We start from the raw sequence: 26,118 nt of genomic DNA, 5'->3' as shown, positions 1-26,118 counted from the left end.
CCCTCCCATCCCCTCCCTTCGCTCCTTCTTTTCTAAGACGGGGTTTCTTTTATAGCCCTGGCTGTTTGGAACTCACTCTGTAGACCAGACTGACCTCACAAAGATGCGCCTGCCTCTGCCCCCTGAGTACCCGGATTAAAGGTGTGAGTCACCACCACCCAGCCAAATTTCCCTTTTCTTGCCGAGACTAGTCAACAAATAAGGGCCATCCTGGTCCAGTATCACTTCATTACCCTTTGACTACATTGTGTAAAATCCATTTCCAAATAAGGTCACATTTTGGGGTCCCAGTAGCCATGGCTTTCAGAAGCATGCTGCCTCCTTTGGTACAGTTTTAAAAAAAAAAGATTTTTTTTTTTTTGTGAGAAGCAATCTGGTGTGTGCTTGGGTAATTTCCCAGCAACTTCTAAGCCAAAGAAAGGGAGGTGGGTGCCCGGTGGCTGCCAGGAGCTGCTCTAGATGCTAGGGACACAGTGACATGTCACGATGAAACATGATACAGTTCCTGTGTTCCTAGAGTCCACATTCCAGTGACAGAGGCAGACCGTTAATACATGGATGGACACTGACACGCTAGGTTGTAGGAAATGACACAGCCTGGTAGACATGCTGGGCCGTTGATAGGACAGGAGGGGCTCTTAAAATGGCGGTGAGTGGCAGAAGTATCTGAGGGTGGAAATCCAGGTAAGAGGAATCAACACAATGGCGCAGTAGATAAAGGCACCTGCCGTCAAGCCTGGCAAGTTGGGCTCCATCCGTGGAATCTATATGGAACCTATATAGAAGAGGAGAACCCATTTCTGAAAGTTCTCTGATTTATATGCATGCGCGCACACACACACACACACAAAATTACACTTTAAAAAACCCCAGAAGAAATGAGAGAACATACAATGCCTCCAAGGCAGGAATATCTTTGAAGAGTTCACAGAACACCCAGGAGTGGCCTTTCTACCAAAGGGGCCAAAGCCAAGAGGCGGGAGGGAGAGACCGGCGCTGGGAGCTGGTCATCCAGCTGGCTCCACGGCCACTGGGTATGGCCGTGATGGGTGGGCCCCAGAGCTTCTGCCAGTGGTGAAGGAATGTCACCTACTTCCTCCAGCTCCATGTCCCCTATTGTGTGGCGGGGTGGCAGCTCCCTTCACCCTTGCTGAGCATTGGAACAGTCACATGTCATTGTCTTCCAGACCAGAGCTCGGGGGTAGAGGCTGGCTTCAGCTTTCTTCCTGGAAGTGGCCAGCAGTCCCTGGGCTCCTATTCCTGGTGGCAGAAGGACAATTCTTTATGGACCTCCTTCCCTGGCTTCCTTCAAGTACTTCCTACATCACCCTGATGAGCCCCTCATCTCGCCCTCTTTATCTAAGATGCATGCACTCCATGGCGGAATATCAATAAGCCTTGACTTTGTTCACATCCCTGTGTATCCTATACAGCTTCTTGTTTCTTGGTTTGTTGAGGCTGGGTCTCTTGTGACTGGCTTTGAACTCCTGATCCTTTTGCCTCCCCTTCTCAAGTGCCAGGATTATAGGCAATTGGCCAAGGCATCCAGGTCATGCCATGCTTGTGTTTGAACCCCCCGGACTTTAAGCACTACATGCATGCAGTACCGGCTGAGACCAGAAGAGGGCATCAGATCCTGGAACTGGAGTTCAGATAGTTGGGAGCTGCCATGCCAGTGCTGGGAATGGATCCAGAGTCCTCTGGAAATGCAGCCAATGATCTTAACCACTGAGTAGCCATCTCTCCAGTCTCCCCACAGGGGAATTTCTTTTTTTTTTTTTTTTTGGCTTTTTCGAGACAGGGTTTCTCTGTAGCTTTGGTGCCTGTCCCGGAACTAGCTCTTGTAGACCAGGCTGGCCTCGAACTCCCAGAGATCCGCCTACCTCTGCCTCCCAAGTGCTGGGATTAAAGGCGTGCGCCACCACCGCCCGGCTATATTTTTATTTATTTATTTATTTATTTATTTATTTATTTATTTATTTATTTATTTGTTATGTATACAATATTCTTTGTGCATGTATGCCTGAAGGCCAGAAGAGGGCACCAGACCCCATTACAGATGGTTGTGAGCCACCATGTGGTTGCTGGGAATTGAACTCAGGACCTTTGGAAGAGCAGGCAATGCTCTTAACCGCTGAGCCATCTCTCCAGCCCCCCACAGGGGAATTTCTAAACCACAATGGATTCTGAGGTTGGGATTCCAGTTCAGGTGGGGGGAGGGGCAGGAGTCCTCCACTGAGACAAGTTTAAAACCTAGTGCTTGACCCTAACCCTAATTTGTTGCAGCTTCAGAATGTGTATGTGTGTACACTCGTGAGTGCATGTGCGCGTGTGTATGAGCGTGGGTGCTGGGAATTGGACTTGGGGCCTCCAAGCATTCTGACACAGCTAGAGTGACACATGGAATTCAAAGGAATTCGTGAACTGTTGGGAACAAACCGCAGCTTCACATCCCCCAGCTCCCTCCTGAAATGGAGCCTTTTCTTCTGCTATGCACACACAGTGTCAGCCAGACCTATGACTTTGTCACCCACGGAGATCACAGATAGCACGGACATTTTGCAAATCATTTAAGTTCATTTGCACTACAAAAATAAGGTAGTTGGGTTAGGTGGTATTGAAGGCCTATAATCCTACATGTAATGCTACATGAAAACCGCCAAAAAGAAGAAGAGAGAGAGAGAGACCTAGCTCTAACACACACGAGGCCCTGAGCTCAATCTTTGATGGTGAGGGTTAATTTTCAACTTGATATACTCTAGAACGCCAGTTCTCAATGGGTTGAGATTCCTTTGGTAAACCTCTGTCATCCAAACATTTACATTACCGTTCACAAGAGCAGCGAAATTACAGTTAAGAAGCAGCAATGGGCACGATTTTCTCGTCGGGGGTCAGCACAACATAAGGAACTGTATTGAAGGGGGGCAGCAACTTCAATCTCCTGCCACCTCGCCGTCCCTGCCTCCGGAGACGGAACTCAAATGGACCTGTTTCTCCTAATTTCATCTTGTCAGAGTGCCCGAGCTCAGCAGCAGGAAAGGAAATGAAGATAAATATTTCCATCCCACAGTTTTGTTTTTAATTTAAACCCCAGAACAAAAAGTAAGGTAATTTCCAGACTTAATCTGCCCTTGGATTGTATGATTTAGTGTGCTAATAAAGTAATCTTTTAAAAAGATTTATACGTATTTTCTGTGTATGAGTGTTTGTCTGCACACATGTCTGTGCACCATGTACATGCCTGGTACCTATAGAGGCCAGAAGAAGAGATCAGATGCCCTGGAACTGGCGTTATGGATGATGGTAAGTGGCCATGTGGATGCTGAGAATTACACCTGGGTCCTCCGCAAAAGCAGCAAGTACTCTTAACTACTGAGCCCTATGCTACTGTTTAAAAAATATTAAGATTAGCTGGGCAATGGCAGTGCACGCCTTTAATCCCAGTACTCAGGAGGCAGAGGCAGAAGGATCTCTGTGAGTTCGAGGACAGCCTGGTCTACAAGAGCTAGTTCCAGGACAGGCTCCAAAGCTACAGAGAAATCCTGTCTTGAAAAACCAAAAACACACACACACACACACACTCGTAGTGTTCAATATGATTGTTTCAATTGAAATGCTATGGATTTGTTCTTTTATTTTGTTTGTTTTTCTGAGGCAGAGGCTCCTGAATTCGTTAAGTAGTTGAAGCTGGAGTGCTGGCCAATTTTATGTCAACTTGACAAGCTAGAGTCATCTGGGAGGAGAAATCCCACCTGAGAAAGTGCCTTCGTGAGAGCCAGGCTATGGACAAGCCTGTGGAGCATTTTTTAAATGAGTGATGGGTTGGGGAGGGTCCAACCCCTTGTGGGTGGTGCCATCCCTGTGCAGGTGGTCCTGGGTTTTATAAGAAAGCAGGCTGAGCAAGCCATGAGGAGCAAACCAGTCAGCAGCATCCCTCCATGGCCTCTGCATCAGCTCCTGCCACCAGGTTCCTGCCCCGTCTGAGCTCCTGTCCAGACTTTCCCTCAGTGATTAGACGATGTGCAAGTGTAAGCTGAACAAACCCTGTCCTCCCCAAGCAGCTTTGGTCATGGTGTTCCATCACAGCCGTAGTGACGAGGACAGCTGCCCTTGAACTCTCAGTCCTCCTGCCTCCATCTCCCAGTGCTAAGATTGTAGCTATGTAATGCTATGCCTGGTTAGTTTTCTTTTTATAGAGGCAGTCTGGGTTGAAGGTGTAACTCAGTGGGCAGAGTGATTGCCTAGCACACACAGTGCCAGGTTCCATTCCTTTGCTGCAGGAACTCGCAGTGGCACGTGCCTGTCTGGAGGTAGAGAGGCAGGAGGATCGGAAATTCAAGGTCATTCTCAGGCATGCATATGCCCACCCACCAAGCTTGAGGCTTGCCTGAGCTACTTGAGAGCCTGTCTCAAAAACAAAAACAAGCGAAGAGACAGAGTCCGACAATACATCCCAGGCTGGCTCTGAGCCCCTGGTTCAAGCAGTTCTCCTGCCTCAGTGTGCTGGAACCACCGGCACACACTGTGCCTGCCTTTGAATCTTATATATATTTGAACACAGCGTCCCGGGGTGCAGAATAGCTCTGTGATGTGGGATCTAGGCTAACCCCCAGCACCTCTTCCTGAGAAAGATTTAGATTTGCATGTTTGTTTGTTTGTTTGATTTTTCGAGACAGGGTTTCTCTGTGGTTTTGGAGCCTGTCCTGGAACTAGCTCTGTAGACCAGGCTGGCCTCGAACTCCCAGGGATCTGCCTGCCTCTGCCTCCCGAGTGCTGGAATTAAAGGCGTGCGCCACCACCGCCCGGCTGGTTTGTTTGTTTTTCGAGACAGAATTTCTCTGTGTAGCTTTGGAACCTGTCCTGGAACTCACTCTGTAGACCAGGCTGGCATCGAACTCACAGAGATCCACCTGCCTCTGCCTCCCAAATGCTGGGATTAAAGGCATGTGCCATCACCACCCACAGGTTTTATTTTTTTTTAAAAAAGATTTATTTGTCTTTATTTTCTGTGCATTGGTGTTTTGCCTGTGTGTATGTCTCTGAAGGGGTCAGATCTCTTGGCTCTGGATTTACAGACAGTTGTGAACTGCCACGTGGGTGCTGGGAACTGAACCTGGGTCCTCTGGAAAAGCAACCAGTGCTCTTAACCACTGAGCCATCTCTATTTCTCTGTAGCTTTGGAGCCTGTCCTGGAACTAGCTCTTGTAGATCAGGCTGGCCTTGAACTCACAGAGATTCACCTGCCTCTGCCTCCCTAGTGCGCCACCACCACCCACTCTTCTTAGGTTTTATTTTATGTGTATGAGTGGTTTTGCTCACATGTATGTATAGGGGTGCCCTGCTTGCCTGGTGTCTGCAGGCATCAGAAGAGACCTTTGGATGTCCTGGGACTGGAGTGCAGGATGACTGTAAGCTGCCATGTAGGTGCTGGGAACAGAACCAGGGTCCTCTGCAAGAACAAGTGCTCCTAACCACTTCCCTCTAGCCTGGTAAGACTCGGTTTTAGACAGGAGGGCCGTCCCTGAGTCTTGACTGTGCACTGACCAATGGCTGTCTGTTGTCTCTCACCATTGCCCTTCTCTCATCGACAGGACATGGGCTGAGGAAGGAAGTGGAGGCCACAGTCACAGTCCCCTTAGGGTGCTTTGCTGGGTAGATGAGGGACTGGGGGCTGGGTGTTGAGAATGAGAGGAGAGGGCACATCACAGCCTTGTAGCTGGGACTGGGGCTGGGACCTGGACGGAGGCAAGTTCTGGACGGGACTGTGACAAGGCACAAGTCGGAAGCAGGTGGGTGGCCTTCTGACAGCCCCTTCCCACTCTTACATCAGGGAGAGTGTCCCAGTGGTGCCGAGACTGGAGAGACCTGGGGTCGGTGGTCTGTCTCAGGCTGCTGGGCTTCTGTTGTGAAGACAGTTCTTCCAGCAAGTCCGCTGCAACTGGGTCCCACTTTCCCTCTAGTTTCAGAGAAGCTGGACAGATGCACACGTCACTGTGGTTTGGTTCTTATTAAAACCATGACTAGGGCCAGGTTGTGGCTGAGCACCCCTTTAATCCCAGCACTCGGAAGACAGAGGCAGGTGGATCTCTGAGTTCAAGGTCAGCCTGGTCTACAAAGTAAGCTTCAGGATAGTCAGAGCCACACAGAGAAACCCTGCCTCACCCTCCCCACCCCGAAAAAAAAAAAAAAAAAAAAAAACCTAAAACTGACTAAGGATTTGAACAAGAAAGATGTTGGAGTCTTAGAGTCCAGGCTAATGAGTCCCTTGGATCCACATTTCCCAATCCCTGTCACCCAAGTCCACACTAGTGATTTGGTGAGAAGCAGTAATGTTACCACAATGGAACATGACCTTTCAGGCTAGAAACTTAGCCAACGCTTTATTTTTTTATTGTTTAAATTTTCTTATGTTTTACTTATTTGAATAATGAATGTATATGAAAACAGTGCCCAGAGTGAAGAATATCCCCATGTGTGTGCCGTAGAATGTTTGTGCCACAGGGTGTATGTGCCACAGGGTGTGCGAGTCACAGTGTGTGTGCTACAGAATGTGTGTGCCACAGGATGTGTGTGTCACAGGACATGCATGCAGATCAGAGAGCAATTCGTGGGACTTGATGCTTTCCTTCCACGGTGTGGGTTCTGGGGATTGAACTCAGGTCATCAAGCTTAGCAGCAAGTGCCTGTACCTGCCTAGCCATCTCACTGACCCAAGGCTTTAAAGAGCAAAATAGATAGTCATGAGTCATAGGAGATGCCTGAGCTTCAAGCCTGAGGTAACAACTTATGTAAAACTGTCAAACGTCAGATTCAGGAAGTGACTGCACCAGAGAACCAGGCCCTTGGGTATAAACTTTACTTCTCTTGGGCCAGGGAACTCTTCCAGGCCCTGAAGAAAGCTCAGGCATCACGTGAAGGCTGTGCTCTAGTGTAGACACTGCTTCCCAAAGATTGGAAAACCCTGTGTGTGCAGCAGAAAGGCGAGGCTGGGGACATGGGATGAAGGCCCCATGGTCCACTGATGGCCGGGCTTGTGACACAGCCAGGACCCCGGGAACCTGATTGTTGGGACCATTTAGAGCCCTGGCCTCCAGCTGCTCTTCCCTGCTAGAGATCTTTACTTTCCTTTTGATTTGAGTTACTGAAAGCTGTGTCAAAGTTGTTTACCAGCTCTGCTTCACGAGCACGTGTTGCCTTGGCCTTGAGGATCAGAGGATAAGGTTTTCACCTGTTGGCCCACTTGACTGATGGGTATATACGCCTCCATGGGGCTATTGAATAAAGGGCTTCTTACCAGTGACTAGAGGTCCGTGTCTCTTTCTCTCTGTCTGTGTGTGTCTTTGTATGTTTCAATCTCCAGCCCCTTGCCTGAAGCTCGCGAACTGTATGGTAGCGCATAGAGCGCAGACAGCGTGGTGCGCTGCACTTGGTGGCTTGTATACCATCTTTTTTGTTCTTCACCATCTCCCTCACAGAGGAGGAAGTGGGATGGAGGTGGTGGGATCCCACACTTCCAGTTCCATCACACAGTAGAGAAACTAAATGGTAAGAATAAACACAGGACGTTACGCTCGGGGACAGAAGATAAAAGAGGCCTCCGGATTCTTCCCAATTCTCATCCTCCTCCGACCTTTTGATTCTGTGCCAGAGCAGCAGGTCTTCCTGTATTTAAGCTTCTCCTCCTCCTGCAAAGGAAGGCTCAGAACTGATTTTTGCTTGAGATCAAACCCAAGAGGCTGGGAGTGTAGCCCTGTTGGTAGTGCTTACCCAGTATGCACAGAGCCCTGAGTTTGATCCCCAGCACTGCATAAACTGTGTGTGGTCGCGTTTACCACTCAACCCAGCACTAAGGAACTGGAGGCCGGAGGTCAAGAGTTCAAGGTCATCCTCTACTACGTAGTGAGTTGGAGGAAAGCCTGGGCTACATCAGACCCTGTCTTTACAAAACAACCAACCAAAAAGCCCGAAAGAAAGTGCAGGGCCTCATGTATACAAGGCAAGTATTCTATCATTTGACCTACATCCTGAACCCCCAGACTCAGAGCTTCAGATTTTGTTTTATTTCATTTATGTATTGGTTTTACGTATAGAAGTGCTTTCTGTGGTCGTGCGCATGTGCCGTGGCTTGCACGTGGACATGCGCATGTGCTGTGGCATGCCTGCGGAGGCTAGAGGACAATTTGCTGGAGCTGGTTCTGTAGTGAGGAGCAGCGGGCTGCATTCCCACCGCTCGGCTCCTGCACGGCTAGCTTTAACCGAAATAATTACACGGAAACTGTATTCTTTTTAAACATTGCCTGGCCCATTAGTTCTAGCCTCTTATTGGCTAATTCTCACATCTTGCGTTAACCCATATTTAATAATCTGTGTAGCACCACGAGGTGTGGCTTACCAGGAAAGACCTTAACCTGTGTCTGTGTTGGGTGGGAGAATCATGGCCACTGCCTGACTCAGCTTCTTTCTCCCAGCATTCTGTTCAGTCTACTCTGCCTACCTAATTTTCTGTCCTATTAAAGGGCCAAGGCAATTTCTTTATTTAACCAATGAAATCAACACAAAACAGAAGACTTTCCCACATCATGGTTCTTTCCCCCTACCGCATGGCTTCTAGGGATCGAGCTCAGTCGCCAGGCTTTCCCCACTGTGCCATCTTGGCAGCCCAGACTCAGACTTTTAACAAGAACCAAACCACAGTGACCTCAGAATATCCATCTTTTCTGGATGTAAAAGGAAAGTGAGCAGTGGCTGGCATATGCGTCTTCTTGGTGTCCCCCTTGGAAGGACAGACACCTCGCAGGACTTCCCTTGGCCTTTCCTACAAGGGCTGCTGAGAACACAAGGAACCTGCTGGAAATAGTGGATGCTGTTTCCAAAGCTCCCAACTGCTTCTACCTACAAATACCTGGGGGAATCGGGGACTGGTCCTCCCCAGAGCTGGGCTAACCCACATGCCCAAAGGGCTCCGGAGTGATCCGGGATGCCAATTTCTGGCTGCACATCTAGGGATCTGTGTCTAAAGGTCCAGGGTGTTCTCGGTATCCATTTCGTCTAAGCTGTTGCCCTTCAAGTACGGAGGCAGAACTTCATTGCTGAGGTCTGGGGGCAGGTCCTAGGGTACCTGGTATGGGCAGGGCCCGGGGGAGCCCTTGAATGTGGCCTGGAGAGTTCTGCTTGCTCTGGGGTCTCGCTGTCTTCTGTTTTTTTGTATTGCTTCTTTGCCTTTTCTTTTTATTATTCAGTTTGATTTGTTTCTCACCATCAAAGGGAAGCCAGCTTTCTTCCTGCCTACAAGGCGGTCTCTTGTTTTTGTTTTGTTTTTTATTGTTGTTTGCCGTGCTGGGGTAGAAGCCAGGATGTTATGCTCGGCAGCCACTGACCCACACTCCCAGGCTTTATCTGGGTTTTAATTTGATAATTTACCAGTTTAGGGCAACAGACTGATTGCTGGAGAGCATGTTTCCTTAAGTTTCCTTACATTCTTAGGGAAACTCCCTGGATCGCTGTATAATTCATCCCCCTGTCTCAGACGTCTTCCAAACAAACGTTTGTTCCTGCCCCACCCTTGTCAGCATTAATGAGTTGGGGAGTAGAATCTTGTATTCTGGTGTTCTTTGTCCATAAAACTCTCCTAGCTAATAATGCCTTCAAAACATAAGCCAGAGATGAACTTTCAAGCCACATTCCCATCCCACGGAAGCTTAGTATCCCCCTACCTTCTTTGTTTGTTTTTGTCTGAGACAGGGTTTCTCTGTGTAACTGCACCAGCTGTCTTGGAACTCACTCTGTAGACCAGGCTGCCCTTGGACTCACAGAGATCCACCTATCTCTGCCTCCCCAGAATGCTGGGATTAAAGGAGTATGCCACCACCTAGCTTCTTGAAACTGTCATAGAAACTATACTTGGTGGCTCACACCTGTAATCCTAACCCTTGGGAGGCTGAGGCAGGAGGATTACCACTGGTCTGAGGCCAGCCTAGAGTTTCAGAGCAGTCTAGGCTACAAGGAAGACCCCATATCAAAAAATTTAAATAAGAAAAGGAAGGAAGAAGAAAAGGAAGGAAGAAAGAGAATTCCAACTTACCACTGGAAAAAAAATGGAAAGCCATAAAATATTAATGTGTGGTGCTTTTTCATTTTGTTTAGAGATAGGATCCCTGCACCAGGCTGGCCTCAAACTCTCAATGGAGCCAAGGACCACTACTGTGGCCCTGACTGGGTTCATTTTCTTCACTGACTAAAAAATTATAAGATTGTAAGGCAGGAGAAATCTCAGATACAGCAGACAGCAAAAGGTGACAAACTGTATTACAATTGAAGAAACATATACTCACACTCACACACACACACACACACACAGAGAGAGAGAGAGAGAGAGAGAGAGAGAGAGAGAGAGAGAGAGAGAGAGAGAGCAAAGCACCACAGAGAAAGACTCCCTGCAGAGCAGAGAGGGACCTGAAATACATTCCCCTGACAAAAGTCCAGAGGTCCCAAGCGTTCTTGGTGGCCTGGGATGGGTCCCCATCCCCTAATGTGGGTTTGATCCTCTGAAACTAAGAGGGAGCTACAGGCTCACAACGTCAGGTGAGCATGTTCATAACTGGCCTTCCTCGTTCCCAAACTATCCTGGACTGGTCAGCCAGAAGAGGCGTGCCAGGCCTTTGTCTCAGGTCGGAGGTGAGGGAGAAGCCAGAGTTCACCACTTTTATTATCTCATCTGTCACCCTGCCAGGGGTCTATCAAGTTCCTTGTTCCTCAGGATGACCTCAACTTCGGATCCGTCCCCACCCATCTCCTTATTTCTGGGATTACAGACCCACACCACCACAGCCCCTTTTATAGCAGACTTTAATTTTGTTTTTCTGTTTTTCAAACAGTCTTATGTAGCACAGGGTGGCCTGATCTAGAACTCACCATGTAGCTGAGGCTAGCTTTGAAGTCCTAACTTTCTTAATTTTTTTTAAGATTTGATTATTTTGTATGTATAAATGTTGTGTGTACCCTGAGAGGCCAGGTGCCCATGGGACCATGGGACAAATGGTCATGAGCTATGATATGGCTGCTCGGAACTGAACCCAGGTCCTCTGCAAGAGCAGACTGTAGATGGCTTGGCCATCTCTCCAGCCCAGATTTTTTTATTTTTTAGATTCTTATTTATTTCAGTAGAAAAAATTCTGTGATCTCCTTTTACACAGATAGCAAGTCATCCTTAGTGAAGTTTATGTAAAGAGACCCTTCCAAAGACACACGTGTCTCTCCTCAAACAGTAGAGAAGGGAAAACACGTGACATTCACTTCGGATGTGGCCTGGGCTTCGCAAGGAAAAGATTACATATATCCTTCATCATAACTCACCAATAATGCATTAGAGTCAACTCTCGAGATTCTTAGGAACAGGGAACAGCTGAGGGTGCTGACCCTTTCTGGGACTCATGGGCCGATGACGAAGCGCAGCAGCCGGGGCGTTGGTTTCAGCTCCTCCGCCTTTCGGGTTCATCTTCATAAAGTTCAATGAAAACTTTCTGTTCCTGTTCCTACTTAATAAAAATAGCAAGAGAAGCATCCACGGAGCTAGGAGATGACAAAGCTCTGAACATCAACTTCCATTTCACCACAGCTATACGATAATGATCAGAGGACAACTCCCAAGGACCGCTTCCTTTTGGCTTTGTGCCCTTCCTGTTCTCCGCTGACCCTGCCGGGTGTGTGGTCTAGGCAGGACTATGGCTCCCGGCAGCACTGTTTGCCAAGTGCCACCGCCTCGTACAGGTCACTGCTGACTTGACTGAAGGGGGCTTGGACAGTCTTGAGAGCACTGAAGTCAGACAGCTATTGAAAGCAGAGTGGGAATTTGTCTTCTTAGGTCCATCCGTTTCCAGACCCTAAGCACCTTTAGCCTCCCACCCCTCTCTCTGCCTCCGATGCTAGGAGGAAAAGGACTTGGCTTCAAAGGCCTCGCCATCTGCTTAGGGAGAAAGGATGAATCAGATAGAGCCACTTCCTTCTCTTCGCATGGGGGACTCTAATCCGAGCATCCCACCAGATGCCCTGAACTGCAGAGATTTTGAAACCAGAGTGTCCTGGTTAACGTCAGAGCCATCTGTGTGCAGGGCAGCGTGCCGGTGAGGAGCTGGATGGACCGGCACTCATACCCACCCCGAATGTCAATATGACAATCAGCTTTGATTGCCACTGTCCAACCGGTATTTACTAGTGCCTGGGGTTAAGTATTTTATAGGATTTGATACCTTCAATCCACTCTGTTACACTCAGTAGATTGTTCATTGAGACAGGGTCTCACTGTGCATCTCCAGCTGTCCTGGAACTAGCTCTGTAGACCAGGCTGGCCTCGAACTCACAGAGACCCGCCTGCCTCTGCCTCTGGAGTGCTGGGATTAAAGACATGTGACACTGCACCAAGCCCATTCGTTTATCTAAAAAATATTTTCATGTATGGCACAGTGGTGGCGCACGTCTTTAATCCTAGCACTTGGGAGGCAGAAACAGGAGGATCTCTGCGAGTTCAGGGCCAGCCTGGTCTTCAAATTCCAGGACAGACAGGTTCCAAAGCTGCAGAGAAACCCTGTCTTAAAAAACAAACAAAGAAAAAAAGAAGAAAAGGAAAGAAAGTGCTCTGGGCAGTAGTGACCCACTCCTCTAATCCCAGCACTCGGGAGGCAGAGGCAGGAGGATTTCTGTGAGTTAAGGCCAGGCTGGTCCACAGAGCAAGTTCCCGCATAGTTAATGCTGTGCAGAGAAACTCTGTCCTGAAAAATTCAAAAAGGAAAGAAAGGAAAAGAAACACAGAGTTCCTCAATGGCCCAGGAGTTCCAGTCTTGGCTATATGCGTGAGAAAGAGAGAAAAGTAGTGAATGTCGAAAATTCATAGAAGTACTACCTGTAGCTAACGTCCACCCCAGATGAGTGGAGGAAACCTGGTGGTACAGATAAATGGAGCGCTATTTGCCCATAAAAAAAAAAAAAAAAAAAAAAAGGAATCAGAATCAGGCTGGCATAAGCTACACACCTCAAAATTAGTGCTCCAGGGCCAGCGAGCTGTCTCGGCGCTGGGAAATGTACTTTCTGGGCAAACATGCCATTGACCCCTGGGACCCACATAATGGCAGAAGAGAGAACCAGCCCCATACAGCTGTCGTCTGGGATCCCAGTGTTTGCAATCTCACAGGTTAAAGGGGAAATTAAGACGAAATTTGCTCAGTCCAACACCTCAGGGTTCGGTGATTTTCCTTTCCTCTGCCATTGTTGGTTTTTCTGCCCGTCTGCCTGACCTGGAACTTGCTATATAGATCAGGGAGACCCCAAACTCACAGAAATCCCCCTGCCTCTGTTTCCTGAGTGAGTGTTGGGATTAAGGATATAACTGTTGCACCCACTTTGCTTTAACTTTTTGAGCTAGGGTCTCATGCAGCCCAGGATGATCTCAAATTCACTATACATCCAGGGTGGCCTTTAGCTCCCAAGCCTCTTGTTGCCTTGAAGATGTTAGAATTTAAGGCCTGTATCCTAACGCCTGGCCTTCCTCCTCCACCTTCTACACACACCGCTATCACCTTAAGTCCAATGTACTCCACCAGGTGTCGTTCATTCCAGAAGTGTTTGCTGGATACCTACAAACACCGGGTCACTGTTCTGGGCACTGGGGCTCAGTGGTGAGCAACCTGTCACTGAATCTGTCCCCTTCATTTGTGACTGCCTCACCTGGGAGTGGTCCATCTGCCCCTCCATGACGTCAGGCGCCTCCACACTCTTGTTCACACCCCCAGAGTTTGCCACAATCATTGTTTACGGTTGGATGTCTTTCCCTTGGCCATTGTCTGATGGAAAGGTGTGGCCTGGCCAGGGGGCTTGTTCCTCCATGATCAGGGCAAACTTTCATTTAGGGAAAGCTGACAGTATCTTGTGCTGGGACAAGCATTCTTTCCTCTATCTCCTCCCAGGGCCTTGCCTTGTGCCTTTTACGTGTTCACCCACCAGGACTTCTGAGGGCTCTTGAGTGCCTCTTCCATACATGACTTCTGAGAATAGGGACATGCAGGAGAACTGTGGAACCGCCATCTTTGAGGTGGCCGGTCAAATAAATCTAGACACTTCCTGTTACAATTGGGGAAACTGAGGCCTGGACTGGGATAAAGGATACATCCACGAGAATGGGCAGATTCTAGGTGAATTCCTCAACCTAGGGAGCAAACCGCAAGTTCAATTGTGCTTCTGTGTTATAAATGCTGTGGGTAATCCCAGCACCCTTGCCGCAGCTCACGACTATCTGTACCTCCAGCTCCAGGGTACACCCCCATACAGACATGCATGCAGGCAAAACACCAGCACACATAAAATAAAACAGAACAAGACAAAAAAGCCAAATGATGCCATGAATGATTTTATGGTTTTGGTCAGTGTTCAGAGTGTTTTCCTTTGCTGGTGCTGGGGATCTAACAGACTTGGTGTTTGGCACTGTAACACTGAGCTCCTGCACACTAATGTCTCATGGGGGCTTCTCTGAGGGTTAGGGGCGTACTATCAAACTCAGCAGACAGGGACTCTTGTGATGAGATCATGACTGAACTCCTTGAGGTGTCAGGTTTGTGAAAGATGCTTAAACCCCATTTATTGGATGTGACTTGGGCCACAGAATGAAGGAAAGAGAAAATGAAGGAATTAGGTATTAAATTACAGGGCCGGGCGGTGGTGGTGCGTGCCTTTAATCCCAGTGCATGGGAGGCAGAGGCAGAGGCAGAGGCAGAGGCAGAGGCAGAGGCAGAGGCAGAGGCAGAGGCAGGGGATCTCTGTAAATTTGAGGCCAGCCCAGTCTACAAGAGCTAGTTCCGGGACAGCTAGGGCTGTTACACAGAGAAACCCTGTCTCGAAGAAACAAAAACAAAATGCATTAAATTACAACTTGTGGTGGTGGCACTTGTCTTTGATCCCAGCACTCAGATCTCTATGAGTTTGAGGCCAGCCAGGGTTACACAGAGAAGCCCTGTCTTGAAAAACAAAAACAAAACAAAACAACAAAATAAAATAAAACAAAATAGCAACAACAACAACAAAGAATTAAATTACACCCTACTTACATTTGATACCACTGCTTTTGTGTTTTTATTTATTTCTAGTGCCAGGATTGAATTCAGCAAGTGCACCTGAAGCTACCAGGACTCTCTTTAAAACACTACGTCCCAAACACAAGAAACAAATCCCGGTCCACAAAACAGTGGGACCTTGAATCTGTTGCCTGACTTTTTCCCCACTGCTACTGCCCCCCCTCATTGGGTAGGCCTTGAGACAATCTCTGAGCCCCTCTGTTGGATCAGAGGGTCAGCTGACCGGAAGCCAGTCCTATTGTATGTAAAAGACTCTTAACTAAACTTTCTCTACTCCAACTGTGCCAAGTGGCCGGGAATTTAAGATCTCCCTGGAAAGAGACTCTCAACAGATCCCAGTCCTGTCAGAGCAGCCCAGGAAGGCCAGGCACAGGGCTTGAGACAGGTGAGTAGAAGTGTCCTGTCTTTTTGGGAAGTAACCTGGTGATTCTCCCGGGAGGTGGCTTGGCTTAGGGTAAAATTAGGCCCATTTTTCCTTATAGAGAAGACATTACCAGGTACTAGGCCTTTGTGCGTCTGATCTCAGTCGGTCTGCCTTGGACGCAATCGTGGCTACGCCACGTCCGGGAAAGAAATGCGGAATGGAAGAGTTGTATTCAAGGTCATCCGGGCTGAGGGGCTGAGGTTGGGGACGTGGAGGGACTGGAGGCTACCTGGGGGCTTCACTCCAGGCATTGTTAGTCTGTGTTCCAGGCTGTTCTGCCCCCGCCCCCGCCTCACTTCTCTCCGTTTTTGTGAGACAGGGCTTCTCTGTGTACACCTGACTGTCCTAGAACTTGCTCTGTAGACCAGGCTGACCTTGAACCCAGAGATGCTTCTGCCTCTGCCTTCTGAGTGCTGGGAGTGTGTACCACCACTGCCTGGCCCAGGCTGTCCTCTTTGACTGTTACTTCTATCTGCTGAGGAGACCTTGGCTGTGACATTCACAGTGCCCCGAAAACATCTCTCTGCTGATGGTAGAAAGAGTCCCCGACTTGGAATTTGGGGGCCTGGATCAGAATCTTGGGTTGACTTCTGTCAGATTAAAGAGCCCTGTCTTTGTAGACAGCTAGGCTTGGATCCTGGCTTTCCCCTGCTGATCGCATGGTCTGGGGCAAGATGTTCTCCTTGCAGAGCCTCAGCGTTCTGGCCTCTAGAGGAAGCTGGTCCATTTGAGACCCACCAGTCAATTTCATTCCTTCCTCTAGATACTCTGTGGCAAACCTGGGGTTTGAATGTCATTTGATTCATTCAGTGTCAAAGAGGCGGCAGCGTTGGATTAGGCAGGTGGACCACCTCCATTTTTTTTTTTTTTTTTTTTTTGAGACAATGTTTCTGTGTATCTTTGGAGCCTGTCCTGGAACTCACTCTGTAGACCAGGCTGGCCTCAACTCACAGAGATCCATCTGCGTCTGCCTCCCGAGTGCTGGGATTAAAGGCGTGCACCACCACCTCCTGGCAGCCTTTTTAAAATTTTATAACAGGCTTTTATTTTGTTTTATTTTGTTTGAGACAGGGTCTTACTATGTAGCCCTAGCTGTCCTGTAACTTACTATATAGACCACGCTAGCCTCGAACTCACAGAGATCCGCCAGCCTCCCGAGTGCAGGGATTACAGGCTCACCAAGGCAGTCTTTAGCCTTTAGTAGAGTAAGCGAATGTGTGTTTTTATTTATTTTTGTTTTCTTTCCTCCACCCCTCCTTCGATACTCGCCCCCCTTTAGAGATGGGGTCTCACTGTGTAGCCTAGGCTGGCCTCAAACTCCCAGAGATCCACCTGCCTCTGCCTTTGAGTGCTGGAATCAAAGGCATGTGCCACTATGCCTGGCTCCCCACTTCCTTTTAAAGATGGGACTCACTACGTTGCCCAGGCTAGTTTCAAACTCGTGATTCTCCTGCCTCAGCCTCCAGGATGCTGGGATTACAGGTAGCTCCTGCTACACACACATACCCCGAGCTCTTATTTCTATTATCTGAGGAGACTGGAAGCATTGTTCGACATGGAAATAAGAACTACGGGTCTCCTTTCAGAAGTGTCTTCCTCCTCTGTGCTAGGCACAGCCCTGGTGGGGCATTGGGAGGCCTGGATCTCCTGGCTGGCCAGTAGGGTTAGAGAATTCACTCTGAAATAGAAGGGGCTGGTTCCCTCAGTCACCCAAAGTATCAGAGGTTGCCCTTTAGAAACACCTCTTTAGGAGAGGCGGTTTCAGTTCTGCTGGTGGTTGGGACTTCCTTAAACACTTCTGTCATCTTGAAAATGTAAAAGTTCACCCGGCCTGGTGGCATACACCTTTAATCCCAGAACTCAAGAGGCAGAGGTAGGCAGAGCTCTGTGAGTTTGAGGCCAGCCAGCACTGTGCAGAGAGACCCTGTTTCAAACAACCTAAATAAAGGAATAAAATGGAATTTCATTGGTTTCCACAGCAGGGCCTGTTCGCCAAGCCTTCAAGGTGCCCTCACATTTAACAGAAATGGCCTGCTGGCATCTCTAGTTTGAAGGTTCACTGGGATGGTGATTTCTTTGAACAACCGTGGTTGGCTGACAGATCTGGATAGAGCAAGTGGACATCTCTGAGATAGATCGATAGATAGATAGATAGATAGATAGATAGATAGATAGATAGATAGATAGATAGATAGATAGATATAGATATAGATAGATAGGTAGATAGATAGATAGATAGATAGATAGATAGATAGATAGATAGATAGATAGATTCTCTAGGGGTAAGATTGCTTATCTAGCATGTTCATCCTCAATACTGCAAAAACAAAATAATAACCTCAGGGAAGCCCGCCCATGGAGAATAGTTTGTAATTTCCAGTGTATGAACCAGAATTACAGGAGCCAAGAATCTTTCATCTTGCCTTCGTGTAAGTCAATTCTTTTCAATTAAATGGATTCCATAAAATGGTTTTGTTTTGAACCCCCACCCCACCCTACCCCACCAAGATTTTCTGTGTAACAGCTCTGGCTGTTCTGGCACTTGCTTGTTAGACCAGGCTGGTCTTGAACTCACAGAGACCCACCTGTCTCTGCTTGTGGAGGGCTGGGATTAAAGACAAGACCACCACTGCCTGGCTTGTTTTGGTTTTTAAGACAAACTCTCATGAAGCCTAGGGTGTTGTGGAAGGCCACTTGTTCGTTCCTGGCTGCCCAGACTCGAAATAACCACTCAGAAACTGTATTAATTAAATCACTGCTTGGCCTATTAGCTCTACCTTCTTATTGGTTAGCTCTTACGTCTTAATTTAACCCATTTCTCTTAATCTGTGTATCACCACATGGCTTACTGGCAAGGTTCTGGCTCGTCTGTTCCAGGCAGCGACTCCATGACGTCTTTCTCATTCTGCCTTCTTTCTCCCAGTATTCACGTTAGTTTTCCCTGCCTATCTCTATTCTGCCATGCTCAGGCCCAAGACAGCTTCTTTATTAACCAATAAAAGCAACACATATACAGAAGGACTTTCCATATCACTTCCCCTTCTCTGTCTAAATAAAAAGGAAGGTTTTAACTTTAACATAGTAAAATTACATATAGCTGGGCGATGGTGGTGCATGCCTTTAATCCCAGCACTCGGGAGGCAGAGGCAGGCGGATCTCTGTGAGTTTGAGACCAGCCTGGTCTACAGAGCTAGTTCCAGGACAGGCTCCAAAACCACAGAGAAACCCTGTCTCGAAAAACCAAAAAAAAAAAAAAAAAAAAAAATTTAGTAAAGTTACATATAACAAAACAGGTATCAAGCAAGAATTATAGTTACAATATTTATATCCACTTTATCTTTATCTTTTATCATAGCTAAGAAAAACTATAACTATTCTTCAATTACATCAAAGACTCCAGAAGCATATAATAGTACCTAAGTAAACGGAAAGTGCATTGTAAGCAACTTCCAAAACTCTAGAATTGACAGAGACATCTCACTGCCTGGACAGTCACCCAAAGTTCTTCTGTAACATTGGGGCATCCATCTTCACTCTAAAGGCCCATAGTATCCAGCAGACTTTTCCATGAATTAGGAAATTTGAAGATCTGTTCTGCCTTGTAATGGCAAAGTCCATCAGTTGCTTTCTTCTGTGTCCTTCAGAATGTCTAGCAGATTCTTTCATGAAGCAGGAACCCTAAAGGACTGTCTCACCTTTAGCCAACTTTAGCAGTCATTTCTCTGCGGGTGTTGCATGTCTAGTTCATACAGCACAACATCAAGCAGTCCAGGCAAGAGCAGTTTCTTGCCCAAATGGCTAACCAACTCCATAAGGAGCCTCTTCGATGCCCATCATCCTCTTGAAGTAACTGGTGCTGCCAGGAGCAGATGTGTCTCATTGTCATGAAAACTTCTACGTTATTAAAACATTCTAGCCGGGCGGTGGTGGTGCACGCCTTTAATCCCAGAACTTGGGAGGCAGAAGCAGGTGGATCTCTATGAGTTGGAGGCCAGCCTGGTCTACAAGAGCTAGTTCCAGGACAGGCTCCAAAGTTACAGAGAAACCATGTCTCAAAAAACAAAAACAAAAACAAAAAACAAACAAACAAAAAAGGAGACAAGAAGACCCTTTTATGGCCAGCTCCCTGGGAATCAATGGCCAGCCAGCCTAGCCTAGTAGGTGAACTCCAAACCATTCAATAACTCTACCTTGGTGCTGGAAAGCTGGCTCAGTGGTTGAGAGCACCGGCTATTCTGCTAGAGGACCCGAGTCTCAGTGTGGACTACTGAGCTTCATTAATCCATGTGTGCAACTGGATGGCCACTCAACTTCCAAGATTCCCCAGAAGACGGTATATAGCCCAGGATGCTGGTTTCCTATACTGTTTTATAAGCTAAGGCCTGTACATGCGGCACCCCCACAGCCTTGTGAGGCAGGTGACCGGACAGAAGCGAGGTGTCAGAAGAGAGGCGCAGCCAATCTAGCAAGTAGCAGGTGTGCTAATAGGGAGAGAGCTGCTACCGCTCAGTACAAACGGACCAGGGCGCTACAGCTCAGCTCTCCTAGGGGCTGGGAGGCAGCACGCCTGGTGTTTTACTGGCATATCCCAGGCCCTGGGTTTGATGGCCACTGCCACATAAACCGGCAGTCAGGGAGCATGGCTGCAATCCCAGCACCTGGGAGGCGGAGGCTGGAGCTTTCGGGAGTGCGTGGTGGTTGGTCTCAGTGGCATAGCAACTGAGCTGGAGGCCAGCCTGGACTACATAAGATCTTCTCTCAAAACAGCAGGAATGGTCAACAGCTGTGAGGAGGAGGGGGCTAATTGCCCTGTTTTAACAGGTGTGGACACTGAGTTCAGGTAAGTTCATTAGTTTCCTCGGGGCATTCATGTGACAGAAGGGGACAGTGCACTCTGCCAAGCTTTGTCCTCATGCTGTCTATAGTCCTGGGCTCAGCCACACGCTGAGAGCCTGCTATATGCCAGACACATACAGTTGTCCTGGGTTCAGACAGTCCTTGTTCTGATACAGTGCTTCTCAACCTTTCTAACGCTGTGACCCATTAATACAGTTCCTCGTTTCGTGGCGATCCCCCAACGATAAAATTATTTTCATTGCTACTTCGTAACTGTAATTTTGCGACTGCTATGAACTGTAAAGCAAAGAGCTGATATGCAGGAGATCTGATGTGTGACCCCAAGGAAAGGGTTGTTCAACCCCCAAAGGGGTTGTGAATTGCTGCTCTGGTGAGTCACGTGTGCTGACGTCATGGGGAGACAAGTGGGGTGGAGGGGCGTGGACGTCTGTGAGATACTGGACCAACACACGAAACCAGCCCAGCTTCAGTCTCCCCTGCGTGGGGGAGGGCAAGCAGGATGACCCTAGCTCCATCTAGTCGGGCTGCCCTGATCACCCTGTGTGGGGAACTGACGAGCAGTCAGGTGTCTCAAGGCCCTTCTTATCTCTGGACTTGGACCTCTCTAGGGCTTCTGTCACCACACGCCCTCTGGAGACTTTCCTTATCTCTGTTTCAGCAAACAGGCACAGGATAGGAGACGCCAGGGTGCTAACAGAACAGCCCTATTCCCGCACCATTGTCAGGGCAGGGTTAAGGGGCCTACACAAGAGATTCCTACACAGGTATTTAGGTTTGACTGGGTGACTCCGGTTGTGAAGGGTTTGGAGGCTGCAGATAAGATATCCACCCCCTCAACACGTGTGTGTAGCGGTCAGAGGGCAACCTCCGGTATAGTTCCTCAGGCTCTCTACCTGGTTTTGGGGACAGCAATGTCGGTCAGGCAGTGAGCCCCAGGGATCTATCTGTCTGTCTCTACTTTTCCAGTGCTGGGGTCACAAGTATGGGTGACCAAGCCCAGGTTTTTGTTTTGGTTTGGTTTTTGGTTTTTCGAGACAGGGTTTTTCTGTGTAGCCTTGGCTGTCCCGGAACTCGTTTTGTAGACCAGGCTGCTTCTGCCTCCCAAGGGCTGGGATTCAAGGCATGTGCCGCCACCACCGGCATAGGTTTTTGTTTTCAATGTGGGTTTTGGGGATCAGACTCATGTCTTCATGCTTGCAAGCAGAGTTCTCGCCCCGGCTTTCTAATTAGACTTTAGCAAGCCAGCTCTGGCTGATGGGTGATTGACAGGTCTAGACTCTCCTTCATTCACTGAGGCCCTAAATTAGAGAGGTCCCTCTGGACTTTATCACCATAAAGATCAAATTATACCTTCGTCTTCTTTATCTGTCCCAGAGGACTGAGAGAGAGAGTTAAATGCATTCATCTGTGAAAAGCGCTGAGAGAAGAGTGTGCCCTTGTTTTATGTGGGTAATTTTAATTGCACCCAATCTCCAGAACAGAGCTGGGCACACCCCAACTTCCCCCTACCCCTGTCAGCTAGCCTCAGCCCCGCCCCCTTCATAAGCACGTGGAGATGTGTGGTCAACCTGGCGGATATGGCTCACTTTCATAAAAAAGATAGTAGACAGAAAAGCCAAAACCAAAAAGGGGGGGTGAGCAGGTGGTGCTAGTGCATACTTTTAACTCAGCACTTGGGAGATAGAGGGCGGAGGATCTCCTTGAGTTTGAGGCCTGCCTGGTCTACAAAGTGAGTTCCAAGACAGCCAGAGCTACACAGAGAAACTCTGTTTCCAAAAACCAAAACCAAACAAACAAAAAAGACAGAGAAGCCAAGACAAAAGTGCCTGAGATCACAGGGAATCCATGAAGTCTCCCCAGAAGCGCCAGGTCTCATGCGTGGTTTGACTCTAACGTTACAATTCACAACTTAGCAAAGGATTGAAGTCTTGGTTCTATAAATGGCGGCGCTTTTCTCCGTATCTTTTCTACTCCCCTTCCATCTATGTCCTCCGTTCTTCTCTCTTCTATTTTAAAAACAGGGTTTCATTTGGCCCTGGCTACCCTCGAATTCATTATGTAGCCAAACAGGTCCTGCCTTCATAGCTGGGATTTCAGTCAGGGGTCACCATGCCTGGCCTCTGGTCTCTTCTTATTGGAAGATCTGTTATCCCTGGTGTTAGAAATTCCACACTCCCCCCCTCCCATTACATCTACTGCTGGTTAATCTTCTAAATAAGGCATTGTTTTAAAACCTGATTGAATTCTCCTGTGCTCAAAATCGGCATATTTTTCTCTTGCTCCATCACCTGTGGAGAGGGAACACTGCTGACTGGCTGTTCCTTTCAAGGCTTGAAAACAATCCTGGTGACTGAAGTCTGAACTATTCTTCTCTGAAGCTGGGGGGCCTGGCTCCTTCCCCGGAGCTGGTTTCCTGTCTCCGGCCCAAGGAGAGCATTGGAGTTGCCTGGTTACTCTCTTTTCCTGCTTATGTCCTGGGCAGTGAGGTCGTGCCCGGGGATGTCCAGGGTTTGAAGCAAACCACACTGGGGTCTTCTGTCCCTACTTGGAATTTTATTTGAGTTTGCTCTTTTGTTGTTGATTTTCTTTTCTTTTCTTTTCTTTTCCTTTCCTCTCTCTCTCTCTCTTTTTTCTTTCCTTCCCTCCCTCCCTTCCTTCCTTCCTTTCTTCCTTTCTTTTCTTGATTTTTGTGAGACAGGGTACGGCCATGGTCTGACCTGGAACTTGAAGTGATCCTCTGAGACTGAGATTATGGGTGAATATTACCATGCCACACACTTTTTTTGTTTTTATATTCTAATTTTTGGAGTTGAATAAAAGGATAAAGAAATGGGGGAGGGGCTAGGGACAGAGGGCCTGCCTAGCTGCTTATGCCCCGAGACTGATATCCAGCACTACAAATAAAAAAAATGTAAAGACGTTTGGGAGGAGGGTATTAGCCAGAAGGCTCAGTGAGCAAACGTTCCCGCAGCCAAGTCTGACAACTGAGTTTCAGATCAGGGGGCCCCATGTGACAGAAGAAAACCGACTCCTACAAGTTGTCTTCTGACCTCCACATGCTTGCCATGATAAGTAAATCAATATAATAGACAAATAACTAAGATGCATGGGAGGGATTGGAGAGATGGCTCAGCAGGCAAGAGCACGCGCTGCTCTTCCAGAGGACCCTAGTTCAGTTCCCAGTGTCCATGTCAAGTGACCCACAAGTGCCTCTTCTTGTAGCTCCAGGGGGTTAGGATACCTCTTGGCTGCTGGGTTCCTGCACACACAGACACATACCCGCACACAAACACACACACATAAACATTGCTAAAATTAAAATAAGGTGTTTCGACTCAGGATATAACTTAACTGGCACAGTACTTGCATATGTTTGCCATAGGAAAGGTGGTCTCTAATCCACACTACATGGGCGCTAGACTCAAACCCCGAGCCTCAGGCACACAAGGTTCAATTGCTCACAGTCCTCTCAACATTTTATACAGACTAGAGTTCATTGTGAACCTAAGGTACTCTGGGGTGTGTGGAAGAGACTTTCTCCTTGATCTTGCCCTGAGGTCCCTAACCATATGAATTTCTGAATTTTAAGCACAGGCTAGACCATTTCCATTTCAGCGCTTGTGAGCTGTAGACAAAGGCTCTTCGAGGCTTTTGGAAACACATCAGTGAGCAACAGATTCCTTCTTCGTGTGGTAGGCATCCCACGGGTGTGGCAGGTGATGGGTTAATACTGTAGGGAAGGCTGAGGAGGAAAGCTAGAAGGTTGTGGCTCCCAGAAGTGAAGAATGTGTGTGTGTGTGGGGGGGGGGAGTGTTCAAAGCATTAGTGAGGTCTCTGGGCCTGCATCCATCAGAAGGTGCGATTTCCACCAAGGTTTGAAGATGGTGAGGGACTGAACCCTGTCAGGATGATGCAGATAAAGTTTTGCAAGTCTGGGGAGCAGCCAGAGTTTGCAAGAAATAAAATCCAACACAAACAGCAGGAAGGTGGCCACCCAAAAGATAAGGTTTTTGAGAGGGGGCCAAAGGAACCGAGGAAGATGCTAATTGTGTTTGGCTGCCCTGTGGGTGGGGCGATTTACCCCATCCTGGACTAGCTCTGTGCAAAACCCCGGGCTAACGGAAAGCAGACCAATGTGGCTTGTGGAAATGACTCCTCTCCCATCTCTTTCACAAGTACACATGACCTTGAGTAAGCGCTTGTCTCCTGGGCCTCAGTGGTCTCAATGTAAAAGGAGATGCCCAGAGCCTATAACCCCAGCATTTGGGCTTCCTAGAACAGGAAGATCTAGGCTAGCCTGGGCTATACAATAGCCATACAAGCCCTGTATCTCATGAGGCCTCTCACTGATCTCACATGCTTGCTGACCTCGGATGTCCTTAATAATGTTAACAGTGCCTTTTGTTTTGTTTTTGTTTTTGTTTTTGGAAACAGGGTTTCTCTGTAGCCTTGGAGCCAGTCCTAGAACTTTCTTTGTAGACCAGGCTAGCCTCGAACTTACAGAGATCCACCTGCCTCTGCCTCCAGAGTCATGGGGTTAAAGGCAGATGCCACCACCACCTCCCAGCAACAGTGCTATTAATAAGGCAATATGTGTGGTATCTTTTGAGAGTAATGACTTTTAGTAATGAGACATGTGTGTATGCGCTTATGTGTATGTGCATGTGTGTGTGCCTGTATGTGTATATGTGCGTGTGCATACACATGTGCTCATCTGTGTGTGTTTGTATATGCTTGTGTGTGTACATGTATATATGTACGTACTGTGCGTGTATGTGTGTATATACATGTATGTGTGTTCAGGTGTATATGTGCTTATGTGTGCATGCATGTGCATGTGTATGCATGTATATGTGTCTGTATGTATATGTGCATGCATGTACATGTGTGTGTGTGTGTGTGTGTACTGGAAATTAAGCAAAAGACCTGGCACTTATTAGGCATGCACCCTACCACAGGATATTCCTAGCCTTTTGTTTCTTTGAGACACCAGGTCTGCCCAAGTTGTCTAACCTAACTTTGAGCTCACTCTTGTAGCCCAGGCATGCCTTAAACTTTCAATTCTTCTACCTGAGCCTCCTGAGTAATTAGGATTACGGGACTAATGATATCACACTCAGTATTGAAACTTTAGTTTTTTTTGTTTTCTTGAGATAGGGTTTCTCTATATAGTCCCAGGCTAACCTCAAACTCACTATGTAGCTGAGGATGACCTGAAACTCCTGATTCTTCTACTTGTACCTCCCAAATGCTGGTGTTATGAGTGTGTGATACCCTGTTCAGCCTGCTGATATTGAGACTTTAAAGTGTGTGTGCATGTGTGTGTGTTTTCAGAGCACAGCTTGTGGGAGCTGGTTTCCTCTTTCCACCAAGCAGGTTCCAGGGACTAGCTCAGGTCATTAAACTTGGAGGCAGGCACCTACTGAGTCATCTCACTGGCCTGTACTGAGACTTTTAACACTAAAAGCCATCTGACTTGGTCTGAGGAGAAGACAGGCAAGACGGAGTCTTTGGTCAGGATAAACAACCTGTGAGAGCCAGGCCTGGAGCTCCCTGGCTTACATGGCATGGCCAAGGCTCTTGGTTGATCCTAGAGGGGGAACTTAATAAATAAAAGGCATGAAAGTCCCCTTTCCACCACACAGTCTGCATTGTGGGAAGGTTCCTCTGCAAGCAGCTAACTGTCTGTCTGTCCGTTGGGAAGGTTTAGAAAGTATTGTG

At 47.9% G+C, this 26,118-nt stretch overlaps 1 protein-coding gene across 2 annotated transcripts in view; it reads left to right on the top strand.

Moving 5' to 3' along the window:
* The first annotated feature begins 15,397 nt into the window (after positions 1-15,397).
* The window catches only part of Srgn (serglycin), a 32,335-nt gene continuing 21,614 nt past the window's right edge, over positions 15,398-26,118 (top strand). The window contains exon 1 of one of the 2 annotated variants that reach the window (XM_057751620.1): positions 15,398-15,501. The gene's annotated coding sequence lies outside the window, so the exon portion shown is untranslated. Of the gene's footprint in view, positions 15,502-15,695; positions 15,718-26,118 lie in introns of those variants that run through there. The other variant, XM_057751621.1, reaches the window with a different exon arrangement.

The sequence above is a fragment of the Chionomys nivalis genome, chromosome 19, assembly GCF_950005125.1.
Source record: "Chionomys nivalis chromosome 19, mChiNiv1.1, whole genome shotgun sequence".
Classification (NCBI taxonomy): Eukaryota; Metazoa; Chordata; class Mammalia; order Rodentia; family Cricetidae; genus Chionomys; species Chionomys nivalis.
This window is presented reverse-complemented; position numbering and strand designations above follow the sequence as displayed.